The sequence below is a fragment of the Balaenoptera borealis genome, assembly GCF_965194805.1.
Source record: "Balaenoptera borealis genome assembly, chromosome: 3".
Taxonomy (NCBI): Eukaryota; Metazoa; Chordata; class Mammalia; order Artiodactyla; family Balaenopteridae; genus Balaenoptera; species Balaenoptera borealis.
Genome location: NC_138866.1, coordinates 161560182 through 161581608, shown reverse-complemented (window position 1 = coordinate 161581608; position 21427 = coordinate 161560182). Strand labels below are relative to the sequence as shown.

Genomic DNA, 21427 nt, shown 5'->3' with positions numbered 1-21427 from the left:
TCCTCCACCCATACAGTGATGAGGAGGAAATAGACGCTCCATTATGGAAACTGCTGCGGAAGCTTTAGAGCAGGGGTCGGGGAGGAGAGGCGTCCACACTGCGCGCCTCTCGGAAGGGGCGACGGGCTTCGGGATCAGGCTTGCGCCTCTTCGGCAGCACCTCCCCCCTCCATGAGGCGCCCCTCCCCTCGGGCCGGGCCGCAGAATCCGGGGTGGGGATGGAGGGATGGAACCGGGACCGCGGGGCCAGGCTGCAGCGGCGCCCAGAGCCTGCGGCTTCCAGCAAAGTCCAAGGGGGCTGCAGCAGGCAGCGGCTCAGGAGTGCAGAGCTCAGCGTGTTTCTGCAACTGTTTTGACGATGCTTTTGAGTGTTCCCATCACTACCGAGATGCTACCGCTCTCCTCATGACCACAATCTATTAGCTCCAGTAGCTTTTGAGCGGCTGAGCCTCGCCGCAGCTTCCTGCTTACCCTGCCGCGCGCGCTGGGCCGCTGCCAGCCCCCCGCGGGGACCACGCTGTCAGGGGGCGATGCCACCCCACCTCCACCTCCACCTCCACCGCCAAGTGGTCTTAACTCTCTGTCGAGAGGTTTGCCTTTTAATAAAAAGATCCTCATAAACTCTGGTCAGCAGTTTCTAACAGGGCATCATAAGCCCTCCTTGCAGACCTCCTTAAGAAAAGACAGCTTTTGAACTTTTGCTGCTATTTAATAAGGGCATTAAAATCCAGTTACCTGGATCCAGGGAGGCTAGAAGGCCTATGAACGTCAGCAAGAGGCTGACGACATTCTCTGCTGCAATTAGATCTTGTTTATAAGGCACGATTCTGCCCTATTACTGGTTTGGTTTTGTTTGTGGTTCTTTGGGGAAGAATTGCAACTCTGTGTGCGTGTGTGCGTGTGTGTGTGTGTGTGTGTGTGTGTGTGTGTGTCTTGCACACAAGCTGTAGGGAGAAAAAAGATCTTCTGAAAGATAAATGTTTTTAGATAGTATTTGGGTATTCACTGGGATGAATTTGAAAGAGAAAGCTCTTGATGTAAGAAGGGAATACAATCACTTTTCTTTATTTCTGCATCTCACATGGCTAGAGATGCCTTTCTGGACCAGGCAGAAGACTGAACAAGCAGTTCCGGGGCTGCCTGTCTGACTCTCTCACCTGTTCAAGTGGCGGGAGAGGGGGGCGGTGTCGAGAAGTGGGGACAACCCAAGTCATCACTTTTGTGTGTGTCAGTTGAAACTACAAAGGCAACCAAAAGGAGGTCTTATCCGTTTTGTGTTAGTGTCAGTTGGGAACAGCAGGTAGAGGCTGCACTTTGGTTTTACATTTTCACCACCGGGAGCTATAAATAGATGAGCACATGTGGCTTTGTGCTCAGTTACCTGCACTGGCTCGAACCCCGTGATCTAGGCGGCTCTGACTCCCCACATGAGCAGTGGCAGGCCACGGCCCCCGCACATACATTTTCCACAACATCTGAGTAACGAGAAAAGTCGGAGTGTGTGTGTTTTGTTGTTATTTTTGTTTGAACTTTGAGTTCTAAATGTATTCCACCTACACTGTCAACTCTGGAAGCAAGGCCTCCTCTTAAATGCCTTGAAGAGATGCTCAGAATTTAGCAAAAGAAGGAAGGAAGGAAGAAAACATCACTCTTTGGTGTGTTTACGTGTGTCTAAAACTACACCAACTCTTCTGTGTTGAAACTTTTCATTAATAGTCTACACACTGATTTTATAGGATGTTGATCTACCAGACTGCATTTTCTACAAACTGCCTTAATTCACCCCATTTGGTAAGGAACATTGTTTTCAGTTTTAGTTGATGATAGTCTGGGTGTCAAGAGTCAGAGAAGTTGGTTTCCATTTCTGGCCAAGTCAAAAAGCAATTGCTCTGGCAGTCCTGTAATTCTCTACTCCCCTCCCTTCCCTGATATGTCTCTAGTTTGGGGAATATTTACATGCGCAAAAGTGAAATATACAGGTCCAACCCATGCTATCTTCTAAGAAAGAGATTCTGGAATCATCAGGGCCAGCTGATATTTTGGTCATTTATGTTGAACTTAGTCACAACCCATGACTACTGTCTTGGAGTCGTATACATTGTTGCCAAGAAAATACATGGAGAGAGCAACCAGAAACCATCATTCCCCCTCACTGGGTTGCTTTCTGGGTAAAAAAGACAATGTAAGTGAAGTTCCTGGGGTAAATTAAGTGCTCACGAAGTGGTATCTTTTACTGTTCCAACTTCTTCAATTCTTCCAATTTTCACCAGCCTGGCTGGAGGCAATCAGAGTCCCAAAGAAAACGATTCCATCTTTTCCTTTGCATGAATATTGATTGAATATATCCTTAACGCTATGGTCAAATGAAGCTCACATTTATAGGCAAAAGCACTTCCCAAGCTTGTTCTACTTTCCCTAGGTTCTAAGACAGTTATTGAACCCACAGACTCTTACATAGAATCCTATAGAAGGAAATGAAGCTAGAAAGAACTCTTCTGATGTCTCAATGATTTTTAGAGCCATCAAATTTGGGAACTTTCCCTGACAACTGCCCTAGAAACTTGAAGATGTTGAAAAATTAGCAATTATTCCACAATCACTCCCCTTTTCTCTCTTGCCTGGTGTGACCTATCATTTGACATTCCCTTTATACATCCCATATGCCGACATCTTGACAATTAATTAACTAACCTTCACAAAACTCTTCCAAGGGAGGTGGATGAAAAGCACTGCAGCTTTATCTCCACTTTTCAGGAAACTAAAAACAGAAAGGTTATGACTTACCCAAAAGTCACACAGCAAGCTCTCAGAAGGGCTGGGATTGGTACCAATGAATTCTGTGTCGAGCCAAACCACTGCAACTCTCGTCCTAAGAGAATAGTCCTGACTCACCACAAAATTCAGCACAGTTGCCTAGACCAAGTTCAGTTGTCTGATACTTCCTAGAGGGTGTAGCCTTGGATCGGGTTGGCCAGAAAAAAATAGAATTGAATTCAACTTAATAGGCAGAGAAAAAGGATAAGGAAGATCGTCAAAGAATCGTTCCTGCAGCCAAGCTGTCAAACTGTCAGCTTAACCTGGCATGGCGGGGACAATGAATACAGAAATATACCCGACTAGGAAAATGTTAGGTTCCCGGTACTGTCAAAGGAAAACAAAGACTTCTATAAACAAAGGCCAGGGTGTCTGGGGACCATTCAAGACAAGTTTACAGTCAGTTTCAAAGTTCCAGCTCTTGCAGTATTTTTGGCTCCAGCTCACAGCCTTGTAGAAGGCCTTGCTAAGGCCACCAAGTCATAACGTTACTTTGTGGGATGATGTATGGCTTCCTTTCCTTTTGTATTTTGAATTCCATTCTCAGTCTCTTTCCATGTTATTCCCAAATTGTGCTAACTCTTGCACTCCTGACGTGAGGCCGAAGTATAGAACTGTTCAAAACGTCTTTCACTACAAGATAGTCGCCGTGGGAAGTAATTGCCCTGAGGAAACAATAAAGGAACAGATTATTGCTGAATACCATCTAGAAAGATACCTGTCCGATAAAAGACTATATTGTTCAATTACGTGTGGTTTGGGAATATGCTTGGCCACAAGAAGGCAATGTCACTTGTAGACATTCGACTAATTTTCTGACATAAAAATGTCCTCCCAAATGGAGAGCCAAATATAAGAATACAATCTGCCATCACAACACAAACACAAGGCAAAATTGCCCCAGGATGATAGTCATTATTATCCTGCCTGTTATTTGAAACTGTGCTTCAGGTAGCCTTTTAAAATGTGTAGGTGAGTTCTTAATTTTTTCTAACGTCATTTACCACTTGCACGGGTCCCTGAAGTCACGCTGCAGTATGCATCACTTCAGTGCCGGAGGATAAGACATGATTTTTTTAAAATGTAAGGACTGTTTGGATGCAGCATCAGTAAACAAAGAAGCCTAATGCACAAACAGGAAGAAAAAGACTTTGGGTCCATCTACACATCGAAAAGCAAACTCATACCAAGTACCATCTGTAGCCACAAATCCCACATGGCTATGTGTAGCTTCATCGAAGTTGGAAGCATCTTAAAATTACAGTCTTAAATGCTGGGAAATGAAGCTATCCCACAAGGTCCAATCAAGAACTAATTTTTAAAAGAATGTATATATATATATATATATATATATATATTACTGAATCACTTTGCTATACAGCAGTAATTAACAGAACCTTGTAAATCAACTATACTTCAATGAAAAAAATAAGAAGAATAACAAATTTTTAAGCTCAATTTTTTTCTAAGTTACCACTTATTGTTAAACTTTGGAATTTTCAAAAGCCTTGGGATATCCAAACAGTTGAAATTTCTCAGACTAAACACACACATTGAGTGTTCTTGGTTCCATTTTTTTCAATCTAAGGCCCTCCTGGAAAAATGATGCAGATTTATAATGAGAAAATTAGGCCAGAGTCACCAATAGCTCCCAGATGGTGCCTAATTGGGATTTGAAAACTTAACTCTCTGTTTCATGGGCAACTACCTTCACTACCTTCATGGTCAACTGGAAAGGAACCAGTAAGAATAATGGGGGTCAGGGAATTCCCTGGCGGTCCAGTGGTTAGGACTCCGCTTTCACTGCCGAGGGCCAGGGAGGGAACTAAGATAACGCAAGCCGCGTGGCATGACCAAAAAACAACAAAGATGACAAAATAATAATAATACTAAAGGGGGCCATAAGAGACTGGTGGTTAGTGGAGACAAACTGGGGACTCTTGGCTTATAAATGAGTTTGTGGTGGACAACACGAGGTATTGATGTGGGCAGATCTACACGCTGCTTTGTAATAAATCATGATAATCATAAACTTTATAACTTTTATAGGATGACTGTGCTTTTTATATGACACAGCATCCAAGGGACATCCTTTGGTGATATTGCCCTTAACCATTTACTCTTTAGCTTATTTATTATGTAATCTTCTGTTGAAGTGAGTGATTACATTTCCTATTATGTTTCTGGCCTCCATTATATTTTTATTTAATACTATTACAACCTCTAATTGTAGTTCTGTGCCACTCACTCTAACCGACTGGCCAAATTACATTCCTCGTATCGGTGCAAACAGCTTTAAAGGTGGGAAAATTCCATTGTAAATTCATTTGTTTGATTGCTTTTTAAATTACACCTAAGAACAAAGCTGCTTTCATAGCGGAGGGATTGTCTGGTGTGTATGTGTGTTTTTTTTCCTTAATCACAATACCACCCCTTTTCAACTCGGCACCACAGCCTCCCTCCTGAATATGGAAAGATGGGGGACATCTGAGCGGTGTCTGTTTCATCTGGCTCCACTCCGCCCCCCTCTCCCTCACCTCTCCTCACTAAGGCATTGGGTTCTCATCTAGCAGTTTCTGATTCTCGTTTTTCAAGATTGGCACCAATAGAAAAAGAGCTTATGAACTCTAGGCTAGATTCTTATCCTACGTGGGTTTCCTCTAAGGGGGAGTAGGGAGGGCAAAGGGAAACACAAAAGAGACAGGAGGATGCATGCAGGAAGGTACGTACAGGTGAATCCCTTGAGCCATTGTTCAACCTGAAGGCATAGTTAAGAACGGATAGCAATAGCAATTAAAGCAGACTTATATAAGAAAGTAGCCTACGTACTGCTGGTCGTGCCTGGGAGGGAGGACAGCACACTTGCTCCAGAGGTGGCCCGTGCTTCCCTTTGGCAACGCATCTGATAACTGTCTACATTTGGGAACGATTCAGACATCCCTTGAAGCCACAGTTTTCACAGGACCGTTTCCAGCCACGTGCTGTTCTGTGTACCTGAAATGACCATGGAAAATTGTCCTTCAGGCACCCTTGACAGTCATGCCCCGTCCCTTCCCTGACTGCCCTTAGGACCCACACTGCTCTCTGCTCCTTCCCCCCCATCCACCCAGAACCCCTGGGATTCTTCACCCTCCATAATGCAAATTCAGGTGCGTGAAGCCCGCTTCCTATTCCTAGTCTAGAGCAGTGAGTGTCAGCTGGAAAGTGGATGAAGGCCAAGAAGTGGGTCAGGGAGAGACAATTGGTTGACTGGTAAAACCTAAAAAATTAAAGGATATTTTGGAAGGCATATGGAAACCATACCATTGTAACTTTTGTTTCCAGCTAGAAATAGACCACTATTTTTCTGAGGTTATAAAATGGTCAGTGTTTTTTTGTAGACACTTCTCTGCTTCCTTTCCTGATTATATCAAGAAGGTGTTATAATTTCGTGGAAGAACTATATCCAGCAATATTGATATGGCCACATATTTGTCAATATTGATATGGCTACCACTTTTGCGAGACATACGCTATTAGAAATTTTTCCAATCTAAGTTTGCAAGAGTTTGTAATGTCACCAAGCACATTTCAGGGGTTTTCTCAGAGAGCGTATAAATTTTTTGACCCATTTTATTTCTTTTTAATCAATTGGATCGTTCCTCCAAAAGTCATAAAATATGGTCAAAGCGATGCATCCACCTCAACTATGCAAAAGTTTTAGGGTTGCTTCGGAGAGGAGAGCACCAAAGATTTTCAAGGAGGGAGTGAAGTTAATGATTACATTTTAGGATGCCCAACTTCTTAGTTTCTCTCATTCTAGGCCAGCTTACGATTTCTATCAATGTTCATAAATGGAAGAAATCAAATGCAAGCTGGAAACATGCGGTGTGTGTGTGTGAAAAGTAAGATATTTTTGAGGGCATATATAAAAGAAAGCTAATTTAAATGAGAGAACCGAGAGTCTTACTCATTTTGAAAATAATACGATGTCTTTCCTCAGAAGAGCTCAATTTGACTTTTGCCTAAGAGTAATCGGGGCCCTGACTCACTCATTTTTCCTGTTCAAAGTATCAACCTCAAGGCAGTGAAAAAAAAAAAGAATTCTTTTATGCGGATGGAAATGATGGTAAAAAGTGAGTAAATCAAATAGATTTCTTTTAATAGGTGAAATGGTAGAGCCAATTGACTTTTCTGGGGTCTACCAACAAATTAATGTTCATTTAGTGTCCATAAATCAATATCCTAGGTGTATACACACACACACATAACACAGGTCCTCACTGTTTATCTGTCATCTGTTATCTTTGCATCAGAAATTTATGTACATACGTAGTTCAAAACATTGATATAAATTGTCCCCATGGAGCCCTTAAATATTTAAAACATTCAGTTGCTTAAGGTTTAGTTAGGATACAAAGTCTGCAGATGACATCAGTGATTTTTAGAACAACTCGTTACAAAATAATATGCAAGGTTTTCTTCTTATTTCTGATTTTGTGATGAGAGAAAGATCTGTTCACCCAATAAAGCCTCTGTGGGTTATAAGAAAAGAATTTATGATTCATTTCCAGAAATGGCTGCTTCAGGGTAGATATATAAGGATAATTTCTTGTATTTTCTTCCTACCTCTCAGGAGGTTAACATTTTTCAATTGAGCAAGGACTCAAGGGAAGTTCTGTCTGTGTTTTATGTTTGCATATACTGCATGTCTTAATGTGTGGATATAATTATCGCCCAGCACGTTATTCAGCAGATCACTCCAAAACTATGCGCGTCAATGAATATAAAGGCAATATTAGCATACAATGCTTATTTTCAGATGGTTAATTTCATTACAGGTCAAAGAAATATCAGGCTGTTGTTTACAATTCCCCTATTAGCTCGGCCCATCATAAAACCCGTATTGAAATACTGAAACCAAATTAGCCCCTCTGTGTGTCATGCAAAACCATTGTGGGGGGAGGAGAGTGAGAAAATTAAAAGTGAAACCTATAAAAATTAAGATTGGTGTTATTCCTTGAACACCATTGACCTTTGCTATGTCGATAACACTATAACTGGCGATCACAGAACAATGGAAAATAACAAATTTCCAAGGACCCCTGAAAGGTCTTCACACATGGTCTTGTTCTGGTCTGTCATCAAGTCCAAGGAGCAGACGCCTTCTAAGGCAGTATTTGACTTGCTTAGGGTCAGTTAGCCTTTATCTGCATGTCTGTGTGCTTTTAAGTTACACGACTTCTACTCTGCTTTATCTTAAAGCTCTGGTTTTCTGGCTCTTATTGACCAAATGCCAAAATGTAAATTTATCCCTATTAGAATTGGTGCCAAGACCCCAAACATAACTTTTACAAGCTCAAAAATATTTTTTTTTCTATTTAACGAATCAAGCAGAGAAACAATCGCTTGTCACCATTCTTCCGCCCTTGGGTCTCTTTCACACGCAGCATTTCAGCAAACTTTCCCATTTAGATGTCTCCTTGGCAGAGATTGTAAATCATACCTTGCATCCCTCCCAGCTAGACAGACTCATTGACTACATGGTTGGTTTATGGCTTTACAATTGGAGCAGGACCTGCAAAATAGCCTTTCACAAACTTATCACCAGGAACGGCTGGCCACACGAGCTCGTGCACCACCAAAATGGGAATCTGTCTGTTTTTCTTTCTCTGGGGGCATTTCGAGTTATTAGGCAATACAGCCTATTTCCTTCCTTCCACCCAAGAGGTATTGTGAGCAAACAATGAAAATCCAGCTCTCTATTCATGTTTGAATTTTGCCATTGTGTGTCCTTCTGTCTATTTGTCTGCCTGGCACCACCAAAGTGCAAGATCTAATGTGTTCCTGGACACAGTTCAGCTCTGGTTACCTGATGACATAAAAACATGGTGGGTAGAGACAGGATGCATTTGTAAGTCTATTGAAGGACATTTTGCTCTGCGTAGTTTAGCAATTCTTTTTTATGTGGCGAAGCTAATCTCTCTCTATTCACATCCTTAATTGTTCACTCAGAAAACATTTTGCCTCTCTCCTTGCACTCAGGTGCAGCGTTCAGCTATGTGCCCTCAGCCTCCTTCAAGTGCAGTCCGTGCAACTAATGTATGACGCCCTTCACTGCAGAAAGCCCATCAGGGAAAAAAAAATATATGTATTTATTGTAACTTTTAGACATACAGAGAGGAGTTCAATAAATGGATTTAATGCTTACTCAAAATTTCAGAATCCATTAGGAAGTTCAGTTTTACTATGTCAGTGCGATACATTTCAGACCGTAATCATACCCTTTCCAAATCCCATTTAAAGTAAACCATTTATTTTTTCTACTTTTCCCACAAGTGCCTTAATGTAGAATTTGGATACCTTTCAGAAGAGACCTGTGAGGTAATGCATTTGAGAGACATAACAATATTTATAAAGTTTGGAAAATCTTTTGCTCAAATGAATAGGGGAAATAATGTTCAGCTTTGGCAGAATGGATAATAATATTGGTACTGAATTTGGTTGTTTCCTATGACTTTAATAACATGTGGGGAGTAAGTTCTCTTTATTATTATTCTTCAGTGGTTTATAAGGCAAGACTGGAATTTTAAGTGTTCAGGGCACTTTATTATAGTACTAAAAAAACTCATACTGTTCTCATTTTTCCCCGATTGCATTTTTCCTTTGGTACTATAGCATCCATTTTAATTAAATAGACAAATGAGAAATGCCTAACGTTTGTCCTTGTTTTACAAATAACTTTTACACCCATGGGAAGAAAGAGAGAGAGAGCTTGATTAGGCATTCACAGTCTCATTCTCTGCTTATCTATTGAAAAGTTGAAGTCAGGAGCCAGAAGTTTCCTTGTATCACAAATGGGCATCCAATCTCAAATAAGAGAGAAGGTGGTTTTGGTCTCTCTGACTCATTCGGTCCCAGGACTGCTGTCACTGAAGGTGGAAACTGCAATATGAACACCTGTCCGTGAGGAACTAGACTTGAGATAACCAGCTCGTTTCACACAGACCATTGTCCAGCCGTCAGATGGTAATTACTTCTCGTCCCCATCAGCCTCGCCTGGATTCCAGCCAATGGGTTGTGGGTGGAAGGGTCTGTATCACATTTCCATTCATCTGAGCCTTCAGTCTCTTTCTTGCTTGTTTTCAATTACATTGACATGGTGGCTTTGGCACATAGTAAGTAAATAGCAACGTATTCAAAAAGAAAGGTCTGAAAGCCAATATCTGAAAGATACTCTTGAGGTTTCAATGAGCACAATGAAACTGGAACTGAAATTCTGGCATTCTGACCCAAAGTCATAAAATACAATTAATTAAGTTAATTGTCATGAATTTGTAGAATATTTCATGAAAGCCAAGTGCAGCAGATGAAAGTCTAGAAAGCAGTGGAAAGGTTACTGGATGTCCTACAAAGTAAATAATTTGTAAATTAACTAAAATATTGATGAGATCAGAAAAAGAGGGGATTGGAAGTATTGTGAGAAGATTTACTTTCGTTCTTAGTTTTTTAACACCTACCTAGAAAGAAAAACATCCCTGGACCATCTCAATATTCTAAAACCTTCCAGAATCCATTGTAAGATGATTTTGCTTCGCATCCTTCTCTGGCTCTTCCTTTCTTTGACATACACCACACCCCTTGCCTTCCCTGTCCACGCTCTGAAATCTCCCACACCAGGACTAATGCTGACAGCTTTGCATCCTCTTGTTATTCAGTAGAAAAGATCAAAATTAAAATAAAGCAACTACTTTGCTATGACATGACCCTTGTGTTAAATTCATCATAATTGCCCAACCAGATGATACATTTATTAAGAGCTAATGGGCAGGTACTCTGCTGGGCACCCGTGCAAAGGCATTATGGCATCATTTGTGCTTTCAAGGAGCTTAAAGCCCAAGAAACAAAGAGAGACACTAAGGGTAAACAAATAAAGGATCCTTAAATATCATGGGGGCTTTAATGGAATTCGAAACATGATAAAGTAGAGGCATAGAGGAGGGAGCAGTAAATTCTCATAAGGGTATTAGAAAACTATTTCAAAATGGTGACACTTGAAACGGATCGTGAGGGTTGAGTAGGGATCACCAAGCAGATTGGAAGAGTAAGTGAAGACGCAGAGATACGAAACTGAATAGCTGGTCTTGGTGGTAGTTTGGTATGAAAGAGGCCATGGCAAACATAAGACTAGACAGATTTGGGAAGGGGATGCTTGGTGTGCTCTACTCAGAAATCTAGACTTCTGCCAGTGGTCAATGGAGAACCATAAAACGATTTTAAGTTGGGGCACAAAATTGATCCAATAGTTGTTAGTAAATGACCCCTCTGGCACTGGGTGGAAGGTGTCTTTGAGTGTGATGTTCCAGGTAATAAATGGTGAGCATCTGAAATAAAGCTATAGCCATGGAGCTGGGAAGGGCTGGACAGGAGAAGCAGTATAGAAATAGAATTTTGAACTTGGTCACTGATTAGATGCCATCAAAAAAATTGTATGTATAAAGATAAATTATGTGAGATTTTTACTGTTTTATTCACATAAAACTGAGATGGAAATGCCACAAATAGTGACAATCAGTGTTACCCACTGTGAGGAACGAAGAACCTGGGAGTCCAAGAGCTTGAGCGTGAAACCTGGCTCCTCCGTTTTCTAGCTTAGCTACTTTGGATGAATCTCAGGGCTCTCTGAGCCTGTTTTCTTATCTGCAGAATGGGCAAGTAATGAAAGATATTTTACAGAATTACCTGGCACATCATAGGCACTCACTAGATGTTATTCAGAATAAACATATTTTCAAAGAGGGCCCAAAGACACTGCTGCAAACCATATGGCTGAGCCGTAGAATGCTAGGAAACAGTAGAAGCAAGTGGTTGGCCAAGCTAAGAAGCAGCAATTGAAGATGAAGTGGCTATTTAGAGCTCGTGCATCATGCCGTGCATAAGATAAACACCACAATCTCTCTACACTCTTTGGTCATAACCACAAACCAAGGGCACATCCTCACATGGGCATAGGGTGAAAACAACAGCAGGGAACTACACGGGCCTTTTCAGTTTCATCTGCACAAAACCCTCACACCCAATGGTAACCTCAAACATGAGCACTATGGTCAGTCAAGACAATTTGTATGGATTATTAGAAACTCTAATTTAACCAACTTTAGACTGATTTTAATGACAGAAGACATACAGATGGCCAAGAGGCACATGAAAAGATGATCAACATCACTAATCATTAGAGGAATGCAAATCAAAACTACAATGAGGTATCACCTCACACCTCACACACTCGGTCAGAATGGCCATCGTCAAAAAATCTACAAACAATAAATGCTGGAGAGGTTGTGGAGAAAAGGGAACCCTCTTGCACTGTTGGTGGGAATGTAAACTGATACAGCCACTATGGAGAACAGTATGGAGGTTCTTTAAAAAACTAAAAATAGAACTACCATATGACCCAACAATCCCACTACTGGGCATATACCCTGAGAAAACCATAATTCAAAAAGAGTTATGTACCACAATGTTCATTGCAGCTCTATTTACAATAGCCAGGACATGGAAGCAACCTAAGTGTCCATTGACAGATGAATGGATAAAGAAGATGTGGCACATATATACAATGGAGTATTACTCAGCCATAAAAAGGAACAAAATTGGGTCATTTGTAGAGATGTGGATGGACCTAGAGACTGTCATACAGAGTGAAGTAAGCCAGAAAGAGAAAGACAAATATCGTATATTAACACATACTTGTGGAATGTAGAAAAATGGTACAGATGAACATATTTGCAGGGCAGGAATAAAGACGTAGATGTAGAGAATGGACATGTGGGCAGAGGGGGGAAGGGGAGGGTGGGACGAATTGGGAGATTAGGTTTGCCATAAATACACTACCATGTGTAAAATAAATAGCTAGTGTGAACCTGCTGCATAGCACAGGGAGCACAGCTTGGTGCTCTGTGATGACCTAGATCAGTGGGATGGGGGGATGGGAGGGAGGTCCAAAAGGGAAGGGATATAGATATACATATAGTTGATTCACTTCATTGTGCAGCAGAAACTAACACAACATTGTAAAGCAATTATACTCCAATTAAAATAAAATAAAATAAAATAAAATAAAAAATAATAAAGGCCTTAATTTAATCCAGAATGATCACTGTGCATTCATGGTGTATAAAATCAGAAGAGTGATTTAGAGAAGATATTGCTTGCAAACTTCTACTTGCAAATTTATACATAAACAGCCTTCATAATATACGCCAACTAAATGAATGTAAATTGAACAACCCGTTAAGGTGAAAATATGAAAGCATTAGTACTTATGAATGTACTACTAGGAATCAATTAAATGGTTGATCTTTATAAGACTATAGCCTAGACAATTACTCAATAAATAAATATTTATTGAATTCACTGAAAGCAAAATGCTATGTCATTGAGGATACAATGATGTGCAAGATGTAATTACAGCCCATATGGAGCCTTGATCTAAAATTTAAGACAGACACCCAAGAAGTGATGAATTATTATTTGAGCCAAAGGTAGTATATGCCAAGTACTAGCATGTACTAGTATGCTAGTATACTAGTTAGCCAAAATGCTGTAGAAATTCAAAGTATAGGTCTTTCACCTCCTTGGTTAAATTTACTCCTAGCTATTTTATTCTTTGATTGTTTTCTTGCTTTCTTTTTCTGATAGTTTATTATTAGTGTATAGAAAAGCAACAAATTTCTGTATATTAATCTTGTATCCTACAACTTTACTGCATTCATCTGTTAGTTTTAATAGTTTTTTGGTGGAGACTTCAGGGTTTTCTTTATAAAATATCATATCATCTGCAAATAGTGACAGTTTTACTTCTTCCTCTCCAAATTGGATGCCTTTTATTTCTTTTTCTTGTCTGATCGCTGTAGCTAGAACTTCCAATACTATGTTAAATAGAAATGAGAGTGAGCATCCTTGTCTTATTCCTGATTTTAGAGGAAAAGCTTTCAGCTTTTCACCATTGAATACGATGTTAGCTGTGAGTTTGTCATAAACTGCCTTTATTATGTTGAGATATGTTCCCTCTATACCAACTTTCTGAGAGTTTTATCATGAATGGATGTTGAATTTTGTCAAATGCTTCTTCTGCATCTATTGAGATGATCATATGATTTTTATCCTCTGTTTTGTTAATGTGGCATATCACATTGACTTATTTGCAGATATTGAACCATTCTTGCATCTCTGGGATAAATTCCATTTGATCATGGTGTATGATCCTTTTTATGTACTGCTGAATTTGGTTTGCTAATATTTTGTTGAGGATTTTTAAGAGAGAAAGAGGCAGCTAAGGGTCAAGGTGATCAGAAAGCTTTGAAGAGTATTTAACATGGACTTTGAACAAGAATGAACAGCTTTTATATATTTGAGGAGAAGAAAATACTTTTGTGGCATGTACTATCATCCCACTTTGTTCTAAGACAATGATTTATAGAAAAAAATTTCAGATAAGAAAGTAGAAATGTTAAGACAATGCCAGGGAAAGATGGGTTTCTTTCTTCATCAAAAATAGTAACTGCTTGAGAAATGGGTCTTCAGCCTTCATATTCCCCAGTACCCAGAGGAGTGCTGAGCACATTGTAAATAATCAATAAATATTTATCAATTGATTGTTGGTTGGAACTCATATGTATAACATAAGCAGGCTCTCAATTAGACACTAGAGAATGTATTTATCAGTCTTGAGATTATTCTTTCTACACCAATGAAGAACATTTTTGCACCTGTCAAACTGATGTTATGATACGATATGGTATGATGGTTAAAAAAATACAAATTTTAGTCCAAATAGTTTTTATTTAATTAAAGAAGACTTTATGACGATCAAGAGCACACAGCTTGCTTGAGTCCTGGTATATTGCTACTGCTGTATTGTTATTGGTCGAGATGGTGGTGGTGGTGGTGTTACTGTACTCAGCAATGAATTTCCAAATATTATTTCAGAACAAAACAAAACTTGACAGAACTGCAATGATAAACAATTCCCAATCATTTTAAGAGATTTGAACAAATCTTTCTCAGTAACTGGAAGAATAAGCAGAAAAATAAATCAATAAAAATATAGAAGATTGACTAACATAATTTGCAAACTTGATCCAAGGGACTTACAGAAGATACTTCATCTGATAAGCACAAAGTATATCATCTTTTCCAGCACACATAGAATTTTTATGAAAACAGACTGTATGCCAAACTATAAAGCAAGTCTCAGTGAATTTTAATACAGTAAGTCCCCTACATACGAACCTTCAAGTTGCAAACTTTCAAAGATGAAAACATGCGTTTGCATGTCCAATCACATAAGTTAGTTCACATGTCTGGCGTACATTGTCACATGCATGCATCCTCTACAAGTCGTTGTGCTTTTGTGTACTTACTTTGTGTAGCTTACTAATGAAGACCTGATGGAACTGGAGGCCCAGAGAAAGGGAGACAAGAGGAAGAAGAAGTAACTGAAGAACTGAAGAGATTCACGATGCAGGAAATGACAAGGGGATTTTCTTTATTTGAGGAGGTGCTGTTAGTTTTTGAGGCACAGGACCCGAACGTAGAACGGTACACGGAGGTTGCCGCAGCCGTTCAGAATGTAATCCAGTGCTACCATGTCATCTATGATGAGAAAAAAAGAGCTACTACCCAGTCATCACTGGATCATTTTTTCAAGAGAGTAGATAGAATTGAATCCAGCAAGGATTGAAGAACCTGTGCCATCAAAGTCAGGCGTGAGTGAAATTGCAACTTGCCGTCTGACTCCTACTGCTGATGATCTTTCAGCTCTACCATCTCCCACGTCCTCTCCCTCCTCCAGTCAGTAACTCTTCATGCCTGTTCACTAGATCCCAGCCCCTATATGCCAGCTGTTGTACTGTACACTGTACTTTTCCAGGTACTATACTGTAATATTAAAAATGTTTTCTTTATTTTTTGTGTTTGTTTTTTATGCATTATTTGTGTGAAAAGTATTATTAACCTATTACAGTACAGTACTATATAGCTGATTGTGTTAGTTGGGTACCTAGGCTAACTTTGTTGGACTTACAAACAAATTGGACTTATGAACATGCTCTCGGAACGGAACTCGTTCGTATGTAGGGGACTTGCTGTAGATTGAAATTATACAGAGTATATTTTCTTACCATAATATAATTAGGCTAGAAATGAAATAACCAAAAAAATAAAAATCCTTGCACATTAATTGTAAATGTATATTAATTGGAAATTCAGAAATACATTTCTAAATAATTTAGAGTTAAAAAAGAAATCACAGTAGAAATTAGAAAATACTATATATCAGGATGAAACCAAGACTTGTGTTTATACAGAAAAATTTATAAATTTAAATAAATATATTAGAAAAGAAAAAAAAGGCTAAAAAATCAATGACTAAACACCTATCTCAAGAGGTTAGAAGAAGAAAAGCAAATAAAATTCAAAGAACATAAAATAAAACAATAAATTTAACAGAAGAGAATAACAAAGTGGAAACAAGCATATCATAGAAAAAATCAGCAAAGCCAAAGCTTAGCTCTTTGAAAAGACTAATAAGTTTGATAAAATCTGGCAAAAGTGATCAAGAAAGAAAGAGATGTCTTGAAAATATAGCATGAACTTGAAAGGGGGGGTGGCAAGGGAAACTACAGATTCTGCAGACATTGAAAGGATAATAAGAAGATACTGTGAAGAATTTTGTTCCAATAAATTTGCAAATCTAGGAAAAATAAATTCCTAGAGAAATACAACTTTCCAAAAGTGACCCCAGAAAATGTGAATGGTCCTATTACAGGAACAGAACCCATAGTTTAAGACACCAGGCCCAGATAGCAACACTTGAAAGGAAGAAATAATGCCAATCTACTTAAACTCTGCAAAAAAATAGAAGAAGGAACACTCCCAGACTCATTCTGTGAGCATATCATAACAGGAATACCAAAGTCCAGCAAAGACATTGCAAGAAGGAAAATTCAAGGCCAACCTACCCATGGTCAAGATATAAAAATCCCAAACAGAATATTAGCAAAGAAATATGGAGCTATTTTGAGAAAATAATACATCACAACAAAGTAGGTTTATTCCAAGAATGCAAAATTGGTTTAACACTCAAAAAGTCAACCATTGTAACTCTCCATATTTATTTAAAAAGGAAAAAGGAGAAAATGTTTCATAAATGCCTGTATCATAATTTAAAACTCTTAGTAAGATAGGAACACAGGGAAACTTTCTCAATCTGATAAATCATTTCTACTAAAAGAGAGAGAGAGAAGGGAAAGCTAAAATTTTCCCCTTCGAGATTACACACAAGATAAAAGTGCCCACTATTACCACTCTTAATACATCATGTACAGGACATTTTAACCAATGCAATATGGCAAGGAAAATAAATAAAGAGATGATGATTAGAAAGAAAAAATTTAAATTGTCCTTATTTACAGATAAGATCTGTTGTGCCGAAAATTGAAAAGAATCTTCAGGTAAATTATTAGAATTATGAACTTGGCAAAACAGCTAGACACAAGGTCAATACACAAAATCAATTGTGTGTCTTTACACCAAAAACAAACAATTAGGAAATTAACTGCTTAAAGACACCATTTATAACAGCACAAAAAAATAAAATACCTAGGAATAAATCTAATATATATAATATATATTATATACCATATACATTATGATATATATGCAAGACTATCATATATATACACACACATATATGCAAGGTTATCATTGAAAAAAACTTTTAAAGGCTTAAATAAATGAATGAATGTAACACATACAAGAATTGGAAGACTCAGTATCGTAACAACGTCGTTTCTCCTCAATTTAATGAGTCCATGGATTCTAAATAATAACAATAACATATCCCTACAAGATGTTTTGTGACCTTGATGACACGAATTTTAAATTTATATGAAAAGGCTGAAAAGATGAACATGTCATATCATCCTTCAATTTTGCATTTCACTTTTTCCATCCCATTCATTGCTTTTCCTTTCACTTTGAAAACTTTCCTAGATGCCACATAAAGAAAAGAGGCTCTGCTCGACATCCAACTGGTATCCTAAGTTTAAATGTGGGGGACCCAGGAGAAAAATAAAGTCCAAAAAATTGAGCCTCTGACCTATCATTTCCCAATGAGTGGCACTCCAGTGGAAGGCTCCTATACATACTTTCCTTGGCACTTGGGGTGTGATTTAGAGTCTGTGAAGGTCACTGCCCTCCAAAAAGCGGTCTCCACTTATCTACCTGCTCCTGAATCTTCATATTCTGGAGATGTCATGGCAGAGCCAAGCTGATTCAAGTGTTGTAATAGACAGTATGGGGGTGGTACTCCCACCCTGAAGACAAAAGGATGCAAAAAAGGGAAAGTCTATAAAAATGCATGGGACACAAGCCCCGCCATAGACCTGAGCCACAGCCTGCTCCTGCCACCCACACCAGAGAGAAAGAACCAGGCTGACTACTTCACACTTTAACAGTTGTTTCTGATAACTGTGAGATGAGCTATCTCTGAACAAACCCAAACCTGACAGGAGATGCAACTTTCCCCTTGGCCATTCAAATCACAACCCTTTGTTATGCCTAGACTTGGCACTTCCAATAATTTTGTTCCTGGTTTGTTAATTTGAGGCTTTCGGTCAATTAATAATACTGCCACCCTCACTCCACAGGACAACAGGGTCAAGAGAGTTGACCCCAAATCCTGTCTGTTCTCACCTCTTCCCACATTGGCACTTGCACGTGAACCCAAGTCAGCTAGTAAGAACCTGGGAGAAAACATTCTTCCAAACAAGTATACGTGTGGAGAGGAATTTGGGTGAAGTTTTTGTGGCGATTTGTGGCTGGGTGTGGTGTCTCCTCGTTTGCTACCCTCAAATGCCTTTTATCTCTGCTTGTGGGAGGGGCTATGATTTCTGGTAAAGGGAAAAGATTGAACTGGCAATTACTGGCAGAGGTGAGAGATATTTTGGGAAATTCTAATTCGGTTCAGTATTATTTTGAATCTGTAAATCTCTCATAGATTGCCACACTGGCCAACGCCTGAACCAGCACAAAAACCAATGCTTTGTTCCAACTATATGAAACCAGCAACTTAAGGGCGTATGATTGAAAGCATGCACTAGTCATATAACTCTTTGAAGAAGTCACATGGCACAATTTGAAAGACTTCATAACAGTCACTCAAACATTTCCCTAGTGACGATAAAAGGATTTCAAAGTTAAGTAAACTGCTTACTCCTTAATTATGTCTAGGAAAGAGAACTGTTTTTCCTTCATTTACAACTCTACAGATGAATTCAGTGTTTCTGATTCCTGCTTGTATTCATATTATTAGTTGTTCCAAACATGAAAACATTTTCCTCAAAAGAATGTTATATGGTCATGCCTGTCGTGGCCCCGAATGAAAAATACTTAACAACACTCCCTTTGATTTTATACATACAGATGCCCAAAAGTTTCTCTTTGCATCCTAGTTGTTAATGATTTTGTCAAACTCATTGGTTAATTTATGTGGCTAATTACCAAACTCCAGTTCAGGCAATGTAGATTCATTTTAACCTTAATAAGGGGAGAATGAAGTATATACTACTTGAAACAACAAAAAAAAAAGTGTTTGAGGCTTGAGTGGTTAGCAGGCACAGGTCACAACTTTTCTTAATCTTCACTGGTTCGCAATTGATATTCTCTGACAAAAGAAGGCAATCGGGAGTATGTTTTCATTAAAAGATACGGTATTTATGAAGCAGGTTTATTGTCAACGTCCCTGAACTAATCACTTCTTTCCCCACCAAAATGCCAGACACCTCTTGGGTAGGTAGTTGGCAAACACATTTTCAAGATGTAAGGAAATTGCCTGCTTTCCTTGTTAAAAGAGTAGGACTAACTTCCCATGCTATGTAACTAGGGAGCTGGGTGGATAAGTACGTAATGCTATGAAATTTCATAATACATTTAAGAAAAAGCCAAGATTGAATCCAGGCCTGGGGAGACCAAAGTAAAGCCCAAAGCAACAATGGCTTGACATCTAAAGCCAAAGCAGAAAGGCCCTTTAGTTTTAAAGAACTGTTCTGAAAGTGTCCAAAATTGCACGAAACTCCATCTTTTCTGCCTGAGAAGATTAAGTGTTTTGTCTCCGTTTCTGTCAGAAAGGAGAATCTCTGCTTCCAAGAAGTCAGGTTATTTCAAGCCTGCTGCCCTTGCCTTGTCGTTTGTCCAACCCTGAAAGCAAACTTTTCTTCAAGAATTCTCTTATAAAGACCCTTGTACTCCTGTTACTCTCTGCGGACTATTTCACTCTTTTATTTAAGTCCTTGCTCCACTGATGACCACAGTGCGGCCCCACAGCACCACGAGGAAACCGCTAAACTCCTTCTGTATCCCTCAATGGATGTAACTCTACAATTTCTCCTTTAGATTGAGTTATTGGCTCAAATAAGAATTCAAATCCCTCTTTCGCTCACTTTACAAAAAAAAAAAAAAAAAACAATCCTGTCTTTGTATACAAAATAAAATAAAATTAAGTATAATTATTCAAGGGCTATTTGTCAGTTTCTAGATTAACCCGACCCTTTGGGTTTTTTTGGTTTGGTGCTGTTTACTTTTTTAACAACATCTCTCATTTTGAAGATGTTAGGAGTCCTTTAGAAATGGACCAAAACTCTAACTTGGAAGTATTTGATTTTCGTCCGGAAGAGGTCATTCAGGGGTCTCCTAAAAAAGCAATGCCTATAATTCAGGCGTTAATAGGATTAACACTAAAATGGCCAAATTCCACTGTGCTTCTCAGAGAAAATCTAGCGTATTGACTGGTTGACTTAACTAAACTTCATCCAGAAAAGAACCATGGGGCTTCCCTGGTGGTGCAGTGGTTGAGAGTCTGCCTGCCAGTGCGGGGGGCGCGGGTTCGAGCCCTGGTCTGGGAGGATCCCACATGCCGCGGAGCAACTAGGCCCATGAGCCACAACTGCTGAGCCTGCGCGTCTGGAGCCTGTGCTCCGCAACAAGAGAGGCCGTGACAGTGAGGGGCCCGCGCACCGCGATGAAGAGTGGCCCCCGCTCGCTGCAACTAGAGAAAGCCCTCGCACAGAAACGAGGACCCAGCACAGTCAAAAATAAATTTAAAAAAAAAAAAAAAAAGACCTTTAAAAAAATAAATAAAACCAACTGAATGCCTAAAACACTAAATAAAGATGTTTGATTTATCTTTAAAAAAAAAAAAGAACCATGACCATTGCATCCACTGCTGAGGACTTCACGCCTGACTTTGCTCAACACTTGACACGCAGCAGAGCCTTACATTACCCTAAGGATAAATTTTATGGTTCTAGAGGCTCAGCTAAAAGTGGGTTCCTAATAATAATCAGGGCCGGGGCTGCACAGGCAAATGTGACACCCCCAATCAATCCCAACCCAAAGTTCTCCTCTGAAATTCTTTGGTGGCAAGAATTCCATCTTGGGAGGAGCTTGTGGCTATGTGAACACATATCCTAAAAGAAGGAATGTGATTGGAGTAGGTAACAGGGCATCACCTCACCAAGACCAATCGCATTCTTTCCTTTATTTTGAGAGTGTTTTGGGGGGTGGGGATTGT

At 39.4% G+C, this 21427-nt stretch overlaps 2 long non-coding RNA genes across 2 annotated transcripts in view; one reads left to right on the top strand and one right to left on the bottom strand.

The window, feature by feature from the left end:
• LOC309626478 overlaps nucleotides 1–20832 on the bottom strand; it is a 108348-nt gene extending 87516 nt beyond the window's left edge. Inside the window, exon 1 of the long non-coding RNA XR_014243222.1 lies at nucleotides 2785–20832. This is a non-coding gene — a long non-coding RNA (uncharacterized lncRNA). The remainder of the gene's footprint in view (nucleotides 1–2784) is intronic.
• Nucleotides 1–21058, top strand: part of LOC309626475 — a 41222-nt gene extending 20164 nt beyond the window's left edge. Inside the window, exon 2 of the long non-coding RNA XR_014243219.1 lies at nucleotides 20842–21058. This is a non-coding gene — a long non-coding RNA (uncharacterized lncRNA). The remainder of the gene's footprint in view (nucleotides 1–20841) is intronic.
• The last annotated feature ends 369 nt before the right edge of the window (nucleotides 21059–21427 follow it).